Genomic DNA, 22,134 nt, shown 5'->3' on the forward strand with positions numbered 1-22,134 from the left:
GAGGAGCAGTGGGGTCACTGTGCACAGAGAGAGAGAGGGAAGTGCTCCCACACGTCGCTCTGCAACAGAGAGGTGGAGACGGATGAACGATGTTTGCGTCTTGGCATTTAAAAGACTATCATCAAACAATATGATCAAACACAAGGTTGCCTCCTGTACTGATACCTGAGGAAACTAAAATGAATTGATTTACCAATGGAATAGCCTTGGAAGGGCTAAATATCAACATTGGACTACTGTTTCAAACTTACATTAGTACTCGCAAAACATAACTGTAGAAGAGCAGGAAATATTGTGGAATTCTATCAATGATTTTTCCATTCAAATCTGCAGTATAGTAATGTAATCTTACTTGTATTCCAGTATAACAGCACATACAGGCCTGGAGTCACATGGATCTTCGCACTCAGGTTTTAATCGATGTCTAAAGCTGGTAAACTGGGAGCAAAAATACAAATGAGGGGCTCTGTGTTTCCAAAGCCCACATTTAATTTGTTTAATTCTTTTTTATGGGTGAGGTAACTTGATAAGTGTGTCAATGGAGGAGCAGAAAAGACATAGCATCAATATCTTATGGGCCAAATGCAATTGAATTGTGGGCCGAATGTGCCGAGTTAGACATGTGCTGTAGAGCAGTGATGAGGTCAGGCACTGATGTTGGACGAGAAGACCTGGCTCACAACTCTGTTTCAGTTCATCCCAAAGGTGCTCGATGGGGTTAAAGGTCACGGCTCTATGCGGGGCAGCCACGTCCTTCCACACCAAACTCAGTCAAAGCATGTCTTTATCGTCCTAGTCATAGTATTGTCCAAAATGTCTTGGTTTGCTGAAGCGTTAAGATTATCCTTCACTGGAGATAAGGGGCCTAAACCAAAGCCTGATTGAAACACCTGAATCCAAGACTAAAACCTTTTGTCCTTATAGTGTAGCTGTAGGAAACTGGACTTGCTTGAGTAAAGTTGAAGAAGTTTAACCTCCTTGTCCTAGAAGCTTCTTCAGTAACTTCTGACTATACCTGGAGGGAGGAAAATCCAGGTATTTAGCCTCTGAGGGCAGGAAACTGGTCTAGAGACTTGTTAGGTGAAACAATACAGGTCGTTCACCTTCTGACACTTCAAACCTCTGATGTTACCCAAGAGGAGGTGCAGCACATCACAGGAAAAACACTGTTCTACTGGATTTACCAGAGTATGTGAGCGGAGTGGAGCTGTATTTTAATGTTGGTGATAATGGTGTTACTTTGAGATCTCAGTATTTTCTCAGATGGTTCTTGGTATAAAAAGTTTGAGAACCACTAGTCAAGCTTATATCCTATACTCTGTCCTGTCCTGTCCTGTCTGTCTTATCCTGTCCTATATCCTATTCCGTCCTGTCTTATCCTGTCCCGGGATAAGACATGACAGGATAAGATACGAAGCTAACTCTTATCCTCCACATGAGGGGTTGCCATTCCCAGGTCACCAGTCCATTGCTGGGCCAACAAAACACCCACAGTCAATTTAGAGAGTCCAGTTTACTTCATCTCACTCTTGTATAAAGTATCTAAAATGAATACTTGTGTAAAAGTACAAGTACATGCCCAGAAAATCACCTTTTCCATCACAGCACTGCATCATCTGCATGTTTTAAGGCTGTGGGAGGAAGCTGACACACACAGGGAGAACATGCACCTGTGCCAAGTCTAACTGGGATTCAAACCGGTGACCTTCTTGCTGTGAGGTAACAGTTGCAGCCACTGCACTACCATGCTACCCATGTGGTTTACAAATTCAAAACAATATGAGGTATTAAGAGTCAGAACTGTTACATTATGTACAAATTGACTTTTGTCTCGATTTCTATTTTTTAAATTTAATTTTTTAACGTGGAAGTTATGTGTAGGAAAATAAATATCAGGCAAACATTATTTCCAGGCAGAGAGTCTTAATTGACATAAATACACTGGTGTTAGACACCTGTACATTGCTTTGGGGCATCCCACCGGTGACACATGGTTACAGCGCGCTCTGAAAACTGACTTTAACACACATAAAAAAAATCTCACCAGCTGTCATCGGAGGAGAGTTTCTGTTAAGTGACAAAAAAATCTGTTTTTTTTCCTGTTGTCCCTCTGCCATGTTTCACTGAGTAAGCACTCATCTGTCCCCAGGCACTTCCCGACACACGGAGAGCACGGAGCGCACAGTCGTCTGTTTGTCACACACTGAATATGTATAAATATCTCGTACAGCTACATTAAAAAAAAATAAAATAAAAATCTTGAGCCATCACTTTAAGCTGAAAACCTGCTGCTGTTGGAAACACTGGGACCGAGAAACTTGTCTTTAAATAAAAAAAAAAGACAGTTTTCTTAGCTGGAGCCACAAGATACGTGTCCTGAGCAGGATGATATGACCGCTGTCTTTTAGAATGTTTAATATTCTGTAATGGCGAGAAGAGAAATGTCAACAGAGGGAAAAATGTGAAATACAAATCACTGAATTCAAACATTTTGCTGGTTCCAAAAAAACCTCTAAACATAAAGCAACACATTTCATCAAGTGGTAAAAAAACAAAGACCCTGAGAAAACATGGGGGGGAGGTACAGTATGAGTGAAGAGAGGAACTGTCAGAAGATAAAAGTAGATAAAGAAAGAAAGACAGGAAATAGGAAACAAGATAAGAGCTAAAAGAAAAAGAAAGTGATCTAAGACATTTCTACTCCTTTTTAATCTCAATGCTTCTTTTATTTTGGAATGATTTTCTCCTTGGAAAATAAAAATAGATTACAGCGAAAGCCACAAATGAAAGTGAATATTGAGGGGGGGGGGGAGAGACATTTTCTGTCGACAATATCACTTTCTCATCAAAACTCCTCTGAGACTTTTCCACCAAGGAACGAGGTAAAGTACCAAGAAGTAAGCAATAATCTACAGTAATGTTGTTATTAATTTACCAAAACTCTTTCAGACATGTGATAATAGGTGTTACAGAACAAATGTGCTCTTGCAATCATGACTGATATTGACATTTGGATCACAATCCTTTAAAAGTGGGTCCCCCATAAATAAACAAAAGATTGGGAGAAACACTGTTTTACAGACACCGGTGACGGACGCAGTGAACATCATACAGACTGTGTACAGACGTCTCATTTAATGTTCACACAACTGAGAACAAGGAATATAAGAGGTGACAAGTAGATAATCCATAAAAAAAATGATACAGGCGAGAAAAGAGAGAATGTTTGTTGCAGAATTAACCAGGACATGGTGGTTCTCTTAAACGTGGTGAAGAGATTTAAAACAGTATATTGAACTTATGCTGGTGTTGGAATTGTCATTTCCTCCGGCTGTTGTCACCACTAAAATATGTATATAAAAAAATAATATAATTTAGAGTACTCTCCACATGTATATGGTGAGACCTCGAAACAGGGCCCGTGACGGTTCCCTGTGGTTCACCAAACACTGACGTAGTCATGACTAGACACTCTGAAGATCAGAGAAGACTTGTACCAGGACCAAGACCAAAGCAGGGTGAGACGAGTCACAACCAAAGTACACAATCAATAAATTAAGGGCACCCACTGTGGATTTTTGCTTCAGAAAAGAGGTTATTTCAGTAGCGGTTGCATTTCTATGATTTCAAACCAGTCTGATCGTTTTCCTCTGACCTCATTCTCCTCTGAGAGTGTTGCCGCTCAGCGGATATTTTCTCTTTTGTTGACCATTCTTTAAAATCTAGAGTGTATTATGTGTGCAAATCCCTGTAGATTAGCAGCAATGCTACATTTAAAGTCACTTAAATCATCTTTTCTAGCAGCTCGTTTTGAGCAGCTCGTTTTGAGCTGCTACCTTGGCACGTGTACCTAATAAAGTGGTGGAAAGAAATCCCTGCCTTGGCCTTGGTTAAATTAATTAAAAGGCATAGAAACATGGGTAAAAAGTAACGGCTATACAATAAAACATAATAAAACATTGCACGGACTACTGGAAATTTGAAAAACAAGCCTCTAATGTTCGATAAAATAAAATCATATATGTGGACACAGAGTCAGGTCACTCTGTGAAGCCGCACACTTGTGTTTCGTCCTTGTGTCCAGATAAAACCATTTGTCTCGCAGCTGGACGCCAAGGTCGTGACCCTCGTGTTGCCACCGACGTGGATTCCTCATGCCTTCAGCCTCATATTTGGATAAATAAATGTACTCCAATGTTCTGCATATGTGGAAACTTTAGAGTAACAGCAGATGTTTTATTGTTTAGACCATTTGGAAAGTAATATTGTACAATTATCAAAGAGCCGGAGGATTTCAGCTTATGGAGTTTGTTATGTGCATATGTGTGTATGATGTCGCAGGAGCTATTCAGTGCGCAGATGGGTGAATAAAAAATAGAAAAAAAACAGCAGTTAAAATGGTTTACATGAAGTGAGAATTAAGTCTGGGACCATTTTACAATATTCCTCTGTGCCGCATGAGTTACACTGTTGTCCAAAAACACATTAATGATCCATGTGTGACCTGGAACTTTATTACAGTGAAACCACCACAGTGGTTTATTTGGACTCCTTCCCTGTGTTCTGTCCTGCTGCAGGGAAACACTCAGAGAGAGCAATGACTTTAGCCTCTGATGCCTGTTTGAATGACGTTTGATAACAAAAAGTATATATAACTATAATATAATATAACTATACTTCCTGTTTTCAGAGTATTTTTATCATGTGAAGACATTTCAGTCTATCAATAATTATTGTGATTAATGTCAGATAACTAAAGAGGTGTTTTTGTGATTTTTAAACTTCTTTACACACAGAGAAACCGAGAATAAAATCCTCACCTCACCACGTAATCTGAAGAATATCCTTTTGCTGCGTTATTTGTGTCAGCTTTTATTAACCACACTCTGTCACTCACCAAAGTGACACCACAGAGAAAATCAGTGATTTGAGCTCAGGAGGAAAAACAGGATGAGCTGCTCTGCTGCCGCCTTGTTTGTTCAAGTTTGTGTTTCTAAGGTAACAAAAGCAAACCAAGTATTTCAAGCACTGAAATCACATGTTAACTGACTGACGAGGCAGCAATGGAACAACAACTCAATCCATATATTTGTGACTATTCTGGATGTGTTTAAATCATTTTGTATTTTTATTTTTGTGTTTTTTTTCCCTACTTACAATGTTTAAGATACATTTTAAAAAAAAATAATAAAAAAAATAAGGAAGAGACACATTTATTTAGCCTTTTTCTTTAACCTACAATAAATACAATATTTGACAAACACATTTTCTCCGCTGTATTACAGGTGTAGAGGTATTACTCTCTGCATCTCTTCCGCTTGGAATCATGAAATTATGATGTGATGAAAACAGTGTCTTTGTAGCTGATGAACTGCTGATTATTCTGCATGCCTTCAACAGGGGGCGCCAAACGGTAGTTATTAACTCAGTACATCTTTGATTTCTTTTTCACTCTAATATTACTGAGCCTTTGTCATATTTTATACCATACGCAAGTTTACCTTTTATATACTGATGTCACTTTCTTAGTCTTTTCTCCTTGGAAGGTCCTTAAGGTTTATTTATTGAGGATTTTCGCACCATTTCTACAGAGGCATTCATCTGTGTGACCTCATCACTTGATATGATTTATTTCTCACTTGTGTTGCTATTTACATGTCGAGTTGGAGTGATTTTTTTCCTTATATTTTTCTACCTGAGAGTGTCTTTGTTGTTCAGTAGTTATTAATGTGGCTGAATGAAAATGAGTGCAGACGTACATTGCTCTTTTGGTGTCATTGCAGTGGCATCTGTGCTCTGCAATAATGACAAACACGCACCAAGGAAACAGGTTTGTTTAAAGTTCAAGAACAGAACTCAGTTTAAAACAGACTTCTCTGCTGTCACCTCTGAGCCGGTTACTTTGCTGTGTTGTTGTGGCCCACTGGTGTAAATAACTTGGAATCAAGTGTAATTGACTCCAAACTCTGAACAAACTGAGCTTGTTTTTGTTGTCGTAACGTTTCCCGTGGCATTTCCCTGACCCGAGGGCCCAGTAGTGGCCGACCGCTGGCCTACCCAGCTGTATGTGCCGGACGGTGTGAGAGGAAACGTCCATCTGAGTGCTGCTGCAGTTCTCTGGTGAATAAACCCTGTGGCGTACAGTAAGCCTCTTATGTAAAGCAGAAAACACACAGTGTAATCTCTGCCTCTGCTGGTCCCTGTCTCAGTGTCTGAGCTGTTGTCAAAACGACTACGACACCACGAGTGACTGTACTGAGTATATATCACTGTGAATGGTGTTTTTGTCCCTTACAGCAGGAAACGTTTGGCCTCTTCACCATAAGCAGGTCATGTTCGCATCTGATCCTGATCCTGGATCTGATTTCAGTCTCTTAACCAGTGGATTCCTGTCTTAATGTCATCGGCGAGTGCCGTGTTTTTCAGATTGTGGTTGTGTGAGTCTGTGGGACGAGAGGAGTCAGCTGTCCCTGTGTGTCCCTGCTGCTGTTTGCATGTGTTGCATGACTTCAAAGTTTGACAGCGCACACACACACACACACACACACACACACACACACACACACTCAGCCCGGCACATTCTCTCTTACCATCTGATGACCGCACATCACAATCAGCCGTGTGTCACTTCACAGGTCAACTCTTGTGTTTGATGTTTTAACCGTTCAAGTATTTTGTTTGTCCTCATCCTGTGTCGTGTTCTTTTACTGTCCCACCAAGGTTTTGTGTATTTTATTGCAACCCTTGACCTGACTTTGCATTTATTATAGATTTAAAGCAGTAACTGGCAGGATTACTATAGAAAAATAGTTGTTTCATACTCATTTTTAGGATCTTATCTTGACCCATATGTTTTTAATTAGTCATGCTTTCTCTGAGACCAGGGGTCTCCAACTCAAATTGAGTCTCAAACTCAAATGACCTGGGGGCCACTGAGCATCTAGTCTGATAAGTCAGGGACCAGTCAAGTGGAAAAGAAAAGTCAAACCTCGCATAACGAATCTATTCATAAAAGAACATACAGAAATAACTCATTATCAGTTGATATTATGTTGCAGCCAAATTAAATCCATCAGAGGACCACATGTGGCCCATGGGCCGTGATTTTGAGACCTCTGACTCTTTTCCGTTGCCTAAGCTTTGCCTCGTCTCTGCATATAGTAGAAGTTTTTCCTTCTCTCTCTCTGAGTTTCCTCCGATTTGTCAAAGTCTCCTATCAACGAGTTAGGGTCCAATTTCTGCCTTTAAATCGTAAATATTTGGACATCAAAGTATAAAATAGTTCATATGATGATTAAAAAACGCCCTCTTTTAATCATACTGACAAAGTAGCCGGGATTATTCTTCATATTCTTGACATAACCCACCAACATCTCATTCCTGAATTACACAAAAGGTATTAAATTAAAGGTCATTCAAAAATGAAAGACACACCACAACAAGGAGAAGGTACAGGTCTCACCCTGTGATGTGTATTTATATTTAAATGTATACATTTAAACACTTTAACCAACTGGTTTTCTGTGTTTCCAAAACCACTCATATTGTCTTTCAGTTCCTGTTTGACCCAAGGTCAAATTCTGCACGGGGACAGGAAGCAGCTGAGGTCGAATGCTTTAGACAGTGATGCACGTGCTGTGTTTTTATACTTCTGTACTATAGCATTAAACCTCAGAGGACAATAGACTGTATGTTTGTACAGATCTGACACTCAACTACCTCGCAGTGGTCGCTGCTTCTTTTTTGACTTGAGCTGTTGTGCTCCGATCAATTTATTCACTAAACAATAAAGCTCAAACATTAGATTTATGTGTAGTTTTTTCTTTGAATAATCATATCATGACCCCTTTGAGACTATTTCTTGACCTTGAGTGAGGCCCCACTGGACCACAGGCAGTTACAGTTAATGGTACAATCTAATAATATATAATAATACATGGCTCATGGGGGAGAGGTGGTGGCTGCACTGTGTGAATTAGAGGCTCCAAAATAATAGGTATACCCGGTATGTGTTCCATGTTTCCAAGTCATCACACTTTATTCAGTTTTATTTGTCTTCACCGCCATTTTGTGTTGTTTGGTTTTGTTTTCTTGTTGTTTAATGTCAGGAAAAGTGTAATAAATAATGAATAAGAGTGTTCAAACGTCTCCTGAGTGGAGTAGTCCTTGTCAACAGTGGAGCTCAGACTCGTTGTGTGTACATTTTCCAACATGTGCTGCTCTGTCACTCCTCCCCCGTCACTGCAGCGTCACTACTCTCTTCCTCACTGTAAATATCGTGTTCCTCCGCATAGGATAAAGAAAGTAGAACCGGTGTGGGTTTTTCTTTTTTTTGGCACAAAGTTATAACAGAGCTGCGACCACAAATACCACACTTAAATAAAAATAATAAACTAAATACATGCTGTAAATAAAGTGAAGAATGTAATGCAACGTTTAAAACAAATAACGTGTGCTCTGCAAGTAACATAAACCAGGCTGCGACATCTACATTGACTCTTGCATGTAAGAGTATTAAGTGATTATATGATTTAAAAATAACATTTAATTTTACTTCTAACTACAAGACGGAGAGCGCGAGCTCTGATTTACTGTGAAAGTGGACTCTTCGCTGTCAAAACACGACAGGCGGAGGGATACGGTGCGTTCACACATGATGTCGCCATCCGCCCCGCCCACCGCGCCGCTCACCTTCCACCAACTCGGCACGAGCGACGCGATTGGTCAGCGCGCCGCGCACTCCCTGCTCCCATTGGCCCGCGCTGCTGTCAGTCACGGAGCGGGTGCCACTCAGGATAGATTAGGCACCATTTGCTACAACTAAATAGTTACATTGTATGTCAAGTAGGAAGATTCTTTTTTTTTTTCAAATTGGCGCCTCACCGCTCTCCGCGGAGAGTAGTTGATGAAACCTGTGAGTGCAACAAAGTGACAACGCGTTTTTGTGTTGGTTCCGCGTCGTCTCAGGAAACAGATGTGGATTCGCCGCTCGGGTAAGTCACTTCTTCTTCCTCAGCTTGTGTCCGCATTTCGCGTCCCTTCACGCCGCTTCCTGTGTTCGGGCGCTGCGCTGACAGCGGAGTCCAGACGCTGCTGCGTTTGAGTCGGAGTTGAGACATGAACTCAGTGAGGAGGAGGAGGAGGAGGAAGGAAGCGTCGGTGCCTCTCGGTCCGTGTTTGTGTCGAGGAGACGCCGCTTCAAGTTGACAGGATCGCTGCACCAAGACCTGGCGCTCGTAACACAACGTAAACAACGCACCATATACACGCATGACACGGTTTGGGCTCCTTGCATTAGGAGGAGCTGTCACCAACCTTTCACCTCAGCTGTCAGGACACAGTTGTTCCCGAGACAATTTCTCTATTTATTTTTTTCACTTTTTAAATAAATGATCATATTTTTTGACAACTTTTACCTCCTCCTCAATTTGGTTCACGCGTTAAATGACAGGTTTATACTCTGCAGCCAGAGAGGAGCGCACAGTGATTGGTTACACACACACACACACACATTGTATATACAGTGCATGTGTGACTTTCCTCGTCTCCTCTAAGCTGTTGTGTCAGTCGAATAATTTTATGTCTCTTTCATGAGCCCATTTCCGACAATTGTGCTCTCCTGCCTGTGCGTAATTGCTTTTCTCCCGGGAGAGAGAGAGACTGTGTGTGTGTGTGTGTGTGCGCGCGTGCGTGCGTGCGTGCGGGCGCGCGCCATGAAACTTCTAATTTCCTCCTCGAACCCAGAAACCATTTTGCTCATGTAATGACGATGATATCAATCAAACGCATGTCAAGTCAGCTCCTATTTTATTTTTTTTCTTGTGGGATGAGAAATGTCCTCTTTCCTCCTGTCAGTTTTTTTCCACATCCATCTTTGGAGTTTTTTTTGGCAGCGCCTAACAGAGGCAGGTGACTGGGATTAGAGGGGCAGCGAGACAATGAGAATGTGTCTCTGGAGAGAAGCCTCACATGTCATCAGGCAGCAGGAACTGTTATCTATTACATCATTATCTGGTGCAGCGGAGGGATGTGCGCCTCAGCAGGGACTGCCCTGCAGGTAAAAATCCAGGTTTGCCCCCCCAAAAAAAGATGTCACGGTGTCCTGCGGGACACAGTCCAGATAAAGGTGCTGAGCAGTGCTCATGGTGAGCAGATTAGAGGTTCTTCGTGAGTCTTTGGCAGAAGGACGAGTTTGCCTCAGAGGCTCAGGGATGAGTGTTTGTCCAGATAAGAAGGCTAACATGGAGATGCAGGCAGCAGAGAAGTGGCTGATGGGATAGACAGTCTGGGCACGAGAGGGACATACAGGTGCAGAATGTGTCCCCCAATCCTCCAGTTCAAGTAGCACTAGTATCTACTGAAGAATTACAAGATTATAATCCACCGAAACAACTGTGCGTTTGTCCCTGGAAGGAAAACACAAGCACAGAAGTGAAGCCAGGACTTTAAAGAGTCATAACTGCCAAACAGTTGACTTTCTAGTCTCATCATTTTGGTTTTCTTTGGTTTCAATCTCAAACTATTCAAATTGAATGTTTGTACAATATAAGCCCTGTGTTGTTTGAATCGAGTCAATGGAGCTGAGGTTTATTTACATTTAGGGCTAATTATGAAAAATCTTTAATCATCGCAGTGTCATTTTCTTTCAACAAAACCTCTTTTTATCTAGTTGTTTGGTCCATAAACCAGATTCAAGATTCAAGATCGAGGTGAAATGTTCAATTCCACTGAATTAACACGCGGAGACATACACAAATATTACAGCACATGCATAATTGATGTCGAACCAAACTTACAAAAGTGCTGTCGAGCCAGGCGCCAGATGCAGTGCGTCCATATTTATTTGATTTTGAAGAATATTTGCCTCAGTTTAATGTCATGTTGGACACATTTGTGCTCTTGAGGGGAAAAATCTGTTTCTCAGATGCTGAATCTCATAACTATGACGAGAACTGAATGTGACTTTAAAGGTGCAAATTGCTAAACTGAGCACCAGCATGTCGGATAATTAAAAACAGAACCCTATGGAGATGGCAGAGGACGTACAACGTCGTTTATGCTGCCAAGTTACCTACGAGTCCAGGAGAAGGAGTGCAGTTTCTTTTTCTTTTTTTTATACGTCTTATCCGTGCTGCACACACACACACACACACACACACACAGTGTCTTGTAAGAACTCTGCCTCCTCCTGTGCTCACGTACGAACACGATCCATAAACTGAGCAGAAATATTGTCACTGGACTTGTTCAGAGGAGAAGGGGATTAAGCTCTAGATCACTTATGGGCTCAGCTCCAGCAATGGGCTCTTGTGTCCCTGAGAAGCGTGACAGAAGCTGAAGCTGCACACACTGCTGGCCTCTACAGAGTCAAAGCCCTGCACCAGGACAAAACTTAAGGAGTCAATTTTTAATAGTGAAAGATCGTCTTTGGGTTTATTTCTGCTGAGCCTCGGGAGTTTCAAGGTTTGTGGGGGAAACGGGGCTTGAAAAAAACTCTTGCTAAGCCATGTGCTGCATCGTGTGCTCGGTCGGTCTCAGTCAAAACACAGCAAAGGGGAAGAGGGGAAAAAAACAACAACAACCTCCCCTTTCCCCTACTCCCCTCCTCCCTCCCTCCCTCCCTCCCTCCTTGCGTCTGCTGATTTGAGGAAGTACAATCATCCTCTCCTTCTGCAGCTTCCTGCTGAACTGCAAACACCGACAGTGAGTCGCCGCGCTCTCCAGACATCACAGAGTCTGTCAGAGGTGTGATGAAGTGACGGAGAGAGAGAGCGTCTGAGTGCACAGCCCTGGAGCTGCTCGTGTGCACAAGTTTAGCGACTGCCTCTTATTCTGCTGATTGTTTTTCTTACTCGACTCATCATTGTATTTTCCTGTGTCAGAACACGGTCCACGGGGATGTTTGATTATTTGTCTAGAACTGCAGCAACTCATCGATTAATTGATTGTGGGTTTTTTTGTCAGTTTTCTGATTCTTTAATGTGAATATCGTTTAATTTCTTTGCTCAGTAGAACAGAGAAATCATTGAAACTGATTAAATAAGGGATTCATTGAGAAAATAATGGACAGATTAGTCAATTATGGAAATAATCTTTAGTTTGTCGCGCTAGATTTGTCTCACCAACCTTTATTTTTATACTTACTGGCCTGTAAATCCTCACTGAAAGGAAGCAGCAACTGTCGACGGTGCAGTCGATTGGGCCCCACATATTTATCCAACTAACCTTGAATTTCACATAAATGCTTAACTTATCGCAGTCTTTAAACTTGTGGGTAGTTTTATTTCTTCTTTAAAGGAGCAGAGTGTTTGTTATACAGCTTGAACGTTATGGTTTTTGAAGTGGCTGCTTAGAATGATGTGGTGAATTCATCCACACTCGTAAAAACAACTGTATCTTGAGTGAACGCAGAGACAGAGCTGTTTAAGTCGCAGTGTTTGAATCCGGCGAGGTTTTTCTCCCACGTTCCAAGGTGGAAATCTGACTTCCGCCAACACCCGAGACATGGTAGTCCACGACGGCTGCCACTCGCACAAACGCGACTTCTTTTACTCTAAATTACACTTCTGTCATATTTGTGTCACATGCAGTCAGTTGTACACGTCGTACTGTTCGGTTGGCGTCTGTGGACGCAGCATTAATTCCCCTGGCAGATTCTCTGGCGCTCTCATTAGTCAGGGACCTCCACACTTTCAGAGTGAAACTCAAGACATTTGGCGTACGCTGAGATTTTAACTTGGGTCTAATTTTCACTAATCAATGTGCCTGTTGGCCCAGGCTGAGAATTCTCTGGCTGTCGTCACTGCATCAGTGAGTAAGAGCACAGAAGAGAAGAGAAGAGCAGAGTCTGTTTGTTTTACATTCCAGCACCAAGAAGACAAGTCTGGTGAGTTCTGGTGCTGAGCAGAGCCGAGCTGTGCCAACGCAACCTGTCTCCTCTTCTGCGGCCGCGATGATTTGACTGGCTCAATTCAGCCTTGTACGACAGAGCGACCTCGGTGCCGGCGGGACATGTGTTTTCCGCGTGCTCGCCTGAAGCTGACCCACGCGCTTGTCCTGCGATGGCAGCAATAAAAACTCCTACTAAGCTCATTTAGACGAGCATGCCCTGCTCACTGAAAGTGCAGCACCACGGGCTGAACTCCTTTTTTGAAATGGATGGATCTTTTCTGCAGAAAGAAGCAATTACTACCTGCTCTGGTCGTGTTGCTTCCGTGGCCTCTTTTGTGTGCTTGTTCTAAGGCAGATTTTGTCCACGGCTGTTCCCACGCTGAGTGAGGAGAACAGGAAGAACTCAGTTGCACAGCAGGCCTCTGCCTTCTGCTATTATGGCTATGATTCAATTATTGCAGGGCAGTGCTTCACCTCGGCTCACTGAAAGAGGGAGAGAAATGTCCTCGCTTCTTCTTCTTAATGGAAGTCTAAGTCAAAAGTGTTTTTGCCGACAAAGTGGAGGCCTTCAGCCACTTAATGTGGGAAGTAGCACCAGCCAGCCTCACCTCACAGTCCACTCTCCCCCCTACTGTGATTTCAAAATGGCCTCCCTTGTGTGCATGAAGCCAGAGAAGCACCATGCAGGGTGAGACTCGCGTCTCCTTCAGCTGCCTCCTGCATGTTTTCTTTGGTCTGACCCGGAGTGGACGCATTCAACGTGCTCCACTTTTGAATTTGATTCATTTTCACTTTGCCATGCCCACGTTAGAAAGTAGAGTTAAAGCTTCTTCGCTTCTACTCGTCCAGTGGCAGGAAAACGAATTGGCTGCAGTTTGATTTTGAATGATCAGCGGACAAAACTCAAAGTTATCCAAAGGTGCGGCAATGAAATGTGGATCGGTATTTGGATGCACACCAGATCTGACCTCTGCATAGACATTTCCACGTTTACATATGCTGGATTTGATCTGTGTGTCATTTCCTGGGGAATTTGTATAATGTAAAAAAAGAAGCCCTATCTCGAAATCTTAAAGGAAGTGGAAGAAAAATAAAAAATACGTCCTGTATTCACAGCCCTAAATCAGATCCAATCTAAAGGTGAACTGGTTCTTCTCTTCCCCAGTGTCCCAGTTTCAAGAAAACCTGTGTCGTAGAGAAAATCAATGTTTTTCTGGTGGAGGGATTTTAAAGCCAGAGCCACAAATCAACACATTTGAACTCACTGATGTAGACGTGATGGTGATGAAAATCTTCTGTGTGTCATGATTGAAAAATGGCTTCTTCTTCTTTTTCTTTTTTTCAATGGACTTTGGTAGAGTGAGCGGTTTCCCATAGGAAGATGCTGTGAAATGGCCAGATACAGCAGATACAACATATTCTTATGTTAGTTTACACTTACAGTGGCCTAAATATTAATCAGCTCAGCCTTTTGTTAAATGGCTGAAATCAGTTTTGCCTTGTGAGAGTGTTTAACGTTCTCATGAAGGTTCTAGGCACAGAACAGATTAGTCAGATTAATCCAGCACTTGTTTGGTCCATAAAATGTCAGAAAATGAGAGAGAAATGTTGATCAGTTTTTGTCAAACCTGGAAATGACGATGTTGCCAAATGATTCAGTTTGAATAATTTCTTTGTGACGTGGACCAAGAACCCAGGAAATGTTCACATTTATGAAGCTGAAAAATTGGCAGTTTTTTACAAATTTACTGCATGTTAAAATAGTTTATTAACAAACACCACAGTTGATTTTGCGTGTTAAATTTGAACTGTATACAGTATAAAACATATTTAAAGTAGAGTTTTTGCCTCCATGTGCAAAAACAGGCTTAAAATGGAAACTATGTACAGGCGTTTTTCCAACTCTCTCCTCTGGTGACAAAGACACTGATTCGCCGTCTCCCCGAAACAGCGAGAGTGAAATTACCGTAATAACCACGTGTTGGCTTTGACTTGCAACTTCTTTCTTGACTTGTAAGTTTCGCAGCTTTCAGAAACTCTTGCGCAAACGTGTCGTCTGCGATACACTCTGTGTTAAAGGGTTAATCGATGATCAAAAATAGCTGCCCGAGTACCTAATACAACCACCTCTCCCTTTAGTTTGAAAACAATCTGTTCATGAATACATGCATGGTCGTTTCCCATCGAAATATGGAGGACCACATCCATATACCAGACGTATTTGCCCACATGACATCAATGCTCTGACTCCTGGGGCCGGAGTAAAGGATTAGGATCCAAAGAGGTCGTGGCTGCAAGGCAACAAACCGCCTTACTTACACAGGACTAATCCCCGTCCTCCAGCAAGCTCTTAATTGAGCCATCATCGGCTGCTGATCTACAGGTTAAACATCAATTAAGCAAATGAGCAGATAGATGCAGGAAGGAAGAAACTGAGCGTGTGTTTGTCTGTTATGTCATATTGATTATGGTGATGACGCAGGATTGGACGACACAGTACTTCAAACAAATTGTTGGTTGTTTTGGAAAGGTTGTAGCCTTGTGATGCTCCTCAGCTGAGGCTACACACTTTAGAAAAATATGAAGTGGTTTAAATAATTGTTTTGTTTTTTTTTTAAATTGAAACAAATCAAATTTGAAGGTTGATGTTGAAACTGAAGAGGAATCATGAGCACTGTTTTCAATCCTGCATGTTCTTGTTCCATCTTGGCAAATGATGATGTCATATAATTAAATCACTTCACTGAGCTGTGACTGTGTTTTTTAAATAAGTGAAGAATAGGGCTGAAAGGATTACTCGATTAAACGATTACTAAATGTATCGTCAACTATTTTGATAGTCGATTATTCGGTTTGAGTGTTTTTTAAAACCAGTTTCTGTGATATTTTCAGCTTCTTAAAATGTGAATATTGTCTGATTTCTTTGCTCCACATAACTAAGAATTTTCAACCACAGCTGGTTTTGCTGTGCGCATTTGACGACGTGAATAATTAAGTCTTAAAATCCATTTGTGCAAACAAATCTCATTTGTGTGCAGTTAAAGAAAGTCATGCGTCCTCCGAGAGTGTCGTTACTGCGTTCAGTTTATTTAACTAACGCGTAGTGACGGTCGGACAGGGACTCGTCAGGCGGCCCCTGGTATGTTTCTGTTGTGATGGCGGAAGCCACCATTCGATAATATCACTTCATAATTATTTCATATCATCATTAGAGGAAACTCCTCGGGGTGTCGATGCTGCAATGCACTGCAATTTGTCTCTCTCTCTCTCTCTTGTTTTATCTCGCGATGATGCCGTTGTTTCCGCTTCTGAAGGGTCAGGGAAATGTCAAAGTCGTGGACGTGAAATCCGTCGTTCAATAATTAACAGACACGGATGATTCAATCGAGTGGAGCTCTTCGATAAAGAATGACCACAATGGGTTCATTAGAGATGGATTTTCTTTCCTCCTCTCCTAAATTAATGAATTGTTTATTCAGTGAATTGAATCCAGATGACTCTTTACAAGGATTTGAGGACTTTCACGCTGATTTTCTTTTACCCCTTATCTCCTCTGTGGCTGCTGAACATGTTACACATGCCTGTTGTAAATCCTGCAGGTCAAACTGGACGAACCAAACTCTTGTAAAACTGAAGATTTCTGTACAAAATCACTACAGGACTCAGACGCTCACTGGCCAGGCGAGTTACACTGGTCCTCTCACCCTTCAAAAGCAAATCAATACCCAATCACTCATCCTGTAATTTATGACAGCATCCACTTCTTTTAAATTGAAGGTTCTTTACTGCCTTAATTTCGAGCAACTTTTACTCCACTACATTTCCTCTAACTATCTTTGTTACTCGTTACTACCAAAGAAAATCAGAAGAAGGAGTTGGTATTATGGTCTGTATTTATGTAGAGCTTTTCTAGGTCTTGATAAGCTGCTTTACACTACAGTTTTCACTCATTCACCATTGGGTTCAATGTCTTACCCAAGGACACACATAGTCTAGCAGAGTCAGGAATTGAACCCACAACGTTCCAGTTGAAAGCCACCAGGGCTCTATCCTTCACTCCTCACTTTTTTTTAATACTTTTACTGCTAAAACTTAAGTACATTTTATATCAGAAAATGACTTTTTGATACTTAAGTACAGTAAATGTCCTAAACTTTAAGACCTTTACATAAGTAACGTTATAAAAATGTGACTTCAACTGATACCAAAGTCATTTTCTGGTAAGATACTTAAGTATCCTTTACACAAGACTGATTGTTACTAGTATACCATACATTCCCACAAAAATCTTAACACTATTTTCTGCATCATTGGTAAATTTTCCTACATAGCATGAGACATGGGATGATATAAAAATCACTTTTAGTCACTATATGCACAGTAAAATCATATTTAATTCAATTTTATTTGTATAGCGCCAAATCACAACATACATTATCTCAAGGCATCAGTGGAGAGAAAAAAACTCCCTTTTAACAGAAGAAGAAATCTCTGACAGAATCAGACTCAAAGATGTGTGGCCATCTGCCAAGACAGGTTGGGGTGAAAGGAAAAATGGGGGACAGAAAGGGAGGAGAGAAAGGACAAGAGGGAGGTGAGGTAGAGACAGAAGAAAGAGACCAGGGGCAGATGAAGATGGTGTGTAAATATTACAGTTTCCAAATACTGGGACAATTCAGGCTAAAGGTCATTATTGTCCCTGTAACCTCTGTTACTCTATCCCCTCTGCTCACACACCATCAGCCAATACTCTGTTGTTTGGATAAATCTGTGAAATATGATGTGAAACATCAGGAAGTGGTTGTGCTGTGAAGAACACCCGATATGTTGTGGCTTTTTCCGGACAGATTGGCGACTGCTGCTCTCGGCTTTCAGCCTGAACGGCACTCGCAGCTTGAGGCCAAAGACAGGTCCCAGACCAGCGAACGTCGAGCACGGCCTAAATTATGATCAGCTCTCTGTGGTCGACCGCAGACTTTTCCATTCATCTCCCAGATAAACAAGAGAGCAGCAGAGAATTCTGTGTATGACAGAGTCGGGAGAAGTAGGGCAGCAGAGTCGAGAGAATGTCCTATTACACGAAAAGGTTGCGGGAGCTGAATGTTCTGCCAAAGTGCCCTTGAGCTGGACGCTGAAGGTCTTACAAGCTTGCTCCGACTGAAAAGTGCACCACCCATGATGATGTAGTTATGGAATCATTTCCTTCTTTCCTTCCACACGTCTCACCAGGTCTGTTTTCACTGTGACCGGTCCATGAACATCTGTTATATAAAAGTAACACGGAAATGAGGAACAGGAAGGTGAATCCCCACTCGGTTGTTGATTTTTGCTAAAAATACCCTGCACAGGCAGCTAAATTTATCCAGCCTGCCTCAGAATAAATTGCTTAAAATAACCAGCTATGGAGCCAAAGTGGAAATCTGTGCTGACCTAATTTTTGCTCTGAAGTAGACACAGATGAGCGAATGAAAACAACGAGTACATGCAACGTTTATTTTGATCTGGGATTACGGAATCTTGCTATTAGCACGTTATATCCGGCTGAAGTTGTTTTTTCCTTTTATTTAATATACTCTTTGTCAAACAAATGGACGTGAAGCCAAGTGTGTGAGTGTTGAGAAGCAGAACTCTGCACCGCTGCACAAAACCCAGCATGGCTTGACCCTGAATGGGCCGCGGTGTCAAAATCCACTTATATCCAATTCAAATCCATTTAGTTCAGCTTCTGGCAACCCTCAGCAATATGGCCTTTTATTTAAAATTCCATTAAACTCTCAGTAGTCTCCAAGCTTTTAAGGGAACGAGAAGAAGAAAAGCGATAAACCAAATGAGCAGCAGTAAAAGTAAAAGGAAAAGGAGAAACAGTTGTAAAGGCTGGTCCTTTTTAAATATTTCTCCAATATAAATGCAATATCTGCTCAAATTCATCAAATGCTGCAAATGCAAATATATATGTATATATATACACATATATGTGTGTGTATATAGACATATATATATACATATACATATATGTGTATATATATGTAGTATATGTGTCTAGTTTTCACGTTTACAGTATATCAGTGTGAGAGTGTTTCAATAGCTTGTGGTGCTTTTGCAGTTTTGAGGAACTGAGGGTGGTGATGAGTGTTTCCTGGTTACCAATGTGATTCCTGGTTGAGTTTAGGGACACTGAGCAATCTGTAGTTGGAATTAGTCAAAAAAAACCAACACATTGAATTGTGGTCTACTGCATGGTGGATGTCTCGTGTTGGGAACTTATAAACTAAGCCAGGAGATATTGTAATAAACCCTTAGAACACGGAGCATATTGGCTGCTTTTTTCCATTCCTATGTTTAAACGTACAGTATAAGAATGTGCAATATAGAGTGTCTTATATCCTTTTTTTCAGCACAATTACATTTTCACCAACTATAGCAACACACCTGAGCAAAAAAGTGCTCAAAATGTTTATAAACGGATTGAATTTGTGAAATTTGTGAAATACGTCACAGTTCAAAGTTCACTTGGCTCGTTTTTATGAACAAAAAAAAAAGACAAACGCTCTAATTTTGTGACTTCTGCACAATTATCAGTACTTTATATCACCACTAAAAATGTGATATAAAATAAATCCTAACTTTGACTCAACAACACATAAGAAGACCAAAAAAACAAATTTTTTAAAGCCTGAATATGTGACCTGTGACACACACCCCCAGGAGGTCCATATAAGGAGTTGTGTATTATTCCCATGGCAATTTGCCATTGTGTCTTCATATTCGGTGCTTGAATTTGAGGGAATTAGACCTGGAAAGTCCTTGAATTTGATGTCCACCCTGTGAATGTGGCATACTTGACCTAATTTGGAAGTCAATTGATAATCAGTCGATACTTGCAGTGCAAACAGAGAGCGGTTAGAACATAATTTTTGAGAGACGGCGTGTCTCTCGGTGAGACAGATCTTTGTGACTCTATGGTTTAAGGTTTTTCTTTGAACCATGTGCACCTGGTGTTTGATAGAAACCCAGAACTTCCCCTGCCTGTCATCGCGGTGACATTTTAATCATTGCATCACACGCACAGGATATGAAATATTTAATTTCTCCAAACTCAATGTATCCGCTGGACCTGACGGGGACTTATTCCACCAGAGATCCAGTAAGAGCAGCGTAAACCAGGAGGATTATTGAGAATCAGAATCAACATCAGGGAGCAATCGGCAGCTCCGTACTCCGCTCGGATTACGGCTTCTCTGTCCAATGAGTCAAGCTGCCGACGCCGCTGTGAACACTGAGGGTTCAGCGGAGGTCTCGCTGATATTGTTGCCAAGGAGCTCAGAGAACAATGCCTCACAAAAAAAGACTGCAAAGGAAGAAAGGCGCTCCAAAAAAAAAATTAAGCTGAGACGAGGATCAAGGAGCACCGCACACCTATGAGACTGGAAGCAGCTTCAAGAGAGAGAGAGGAAATGCAGGAGAGCAAGATCCCATATATCTGATTCAAAAAAAGTGTTTCTGCCTCAGATCCAGAAAACACAGATCATTCTGCCTCCAGAAGCACAAGTGTTTCATAATCAAAAGCACTTTCCGCACGAGAACTTGAACATTGGCACATATCTATGCTGGGTTTTGCTGAATATTGTTTTGTTCCTGTGGGTTAGGGAAGTTCTGAAAAGGCAGGAAAAGAAGAAATTGCTCATCAGACTTTCCCATAGATTTTTATATTCAGGCCTGGTGGTGCTCACACAAAGTAAAAACCTCAAATTGCGAGGTGAAAAAGCAGGAAAACATGAGGTGCCTAGAAACACAAAAAACAGTGAGCAAAAAAAAAGAGAGCCTTTTTTACTCTGTGAGAATAATGAGGCTGTTTTCAGACGTGAACTCCAGAAAACGTCTGGGAAGTTGGGCGGGGGGGACATTTTCTGGACTGAACCGCTCATGTATGAAGAAAACAACACGAGATTGTCTGGGAGAATAATCCGGAACATGGGCTCACTCTGACCTGAGCGAGAGACGTCGTGGAAAGTGTCTAAACTGACTTTTGCAGACGTTTGTGTTCTCACACACTTTTCTCAAAAACATGTCTTGACTTAATTGCAGCTCCGAAATCTGCTTTACAGGAAAAAAAAACATTTAATGAGCGCGATGAATGACCTTTTGCAAAAATAACAAAAAAACAACATCATTTTGCCATGGAAGTCTTCCCTGTGTCTGACCTCTGGTGCATGAGGTCGCTTTAAGACGGCTGTCTTTGCCACAAGAGGAACTAACTGTTGCTAAGGCGATGGCTTTGTGTTGTCTGCTGTTGTTGGGTGCACTCTGCCTGATAAACACAAGCCTTCCTGTGAGTACAGTTAAAACAAAAAAAAAACTTAATGGAGGATTTGACAGCGCGCCGGAGGGTGGAATTCCTCCTGGTGCTGTTGATGAAGAGAGGGAGGGAGAGGCAGAGACAGAGTAGCAGCAGTGGCTGGTGCATTTATACAAAGATTCTCTAACAGTCCTACACAGAACTGAGCTGATGGACCCTAACAAATATAGCAAATTATAAAAATGTTTTTTTGGTCTAGTTGGGCCATGCCAGCGTTAATATTGCTTAAAAAATTGTAAATTTTCTGGAAAAGTTTTCTTTATGTTTAGATTTCGATGTTGCTGCAGCATTTGCGTAATCAGTGAAAACACTCGACTGTCATGTCAGCTTGAATTCCAATCGACTGTAACACATTCCGCCGTGATATGTCTCATTATATACCAACAACTTGCTCCTTGGCTTCTGTCCCCGCCGCACGGCCTCGCCAACGATCATGAGACAAATGACGCGCGGCGAGCTCAATCACAGTTTTCACTTTCGATCCTTGGGATAAAAACTCCTCATTAAGGGGCGACGAATGCTTTTGGCTCCGTGCTGCTAGTCCACGTTGTTCACAAAGCACACAGAGTAGAATGCAAATCTAGATCGCTGTGATGTGTTGACGCAGGGAAAAAATTTGGGAAATGTTCAGCTGCAACCCAAGTGCTGCCGTGCCACCATACTGACGGGGTTACAATGCCGTGAGAGCAGGGGCTGCTGGCCCGTGCTTCAGCACAGCTGAAATAGCAAGCAGCAGAGCCAGGAGCTGAAACACTACACCCAGCCAGGCTTCTCATACTCCATGTCTCCCCAATCCTCTCTCTCTCTCCCTCACCCTACCTCTCTTTGATCTGAGGTCCTGGTGTTTTCTCTCTCTTCATCTTCATCATTCATTATCAAGCCTCCAT

At 41.8% G+C, this 22,134-nt stretch overlaps 1 protein-coding gene across 1 annotated transcript in view; it reads left to right on the plus strand.

Annotated features, from left to right (window-relative positions):
* The first annotated feature begins 8,776 nt into the window (after positions 1–8,776).
* The window catches only part of mef2d (myocyte enhancer factor 2d), a 97,456-nt gene continuing 84,098 nt past the window's right edge, over positions 8,777–22,134 (plus strand). The window contains exon 1 of the mRNA XM_058647202.1: positions 8,777–8,993. The gene's annotated coding sequence lies outside the window, so the exon portion shown is untranslated. The remainder of the gene's footprint in view (positions 8,994–22,134) is intronic.

Source organism: Solea solea, chromosome 13 (assembly GCF_958295425.1).
Source record: "Solea solea chromosome 13, fSolSol10.1, whole genome shotgun sequence".
In the NCBI taxonomy this organism is placed as follows: domain Eukaryota; kingdom Metazoa; phylum Chordata; class Actinopteri; order Pleuronectiformes; family Soleidae; genus Solea; species Solea solea.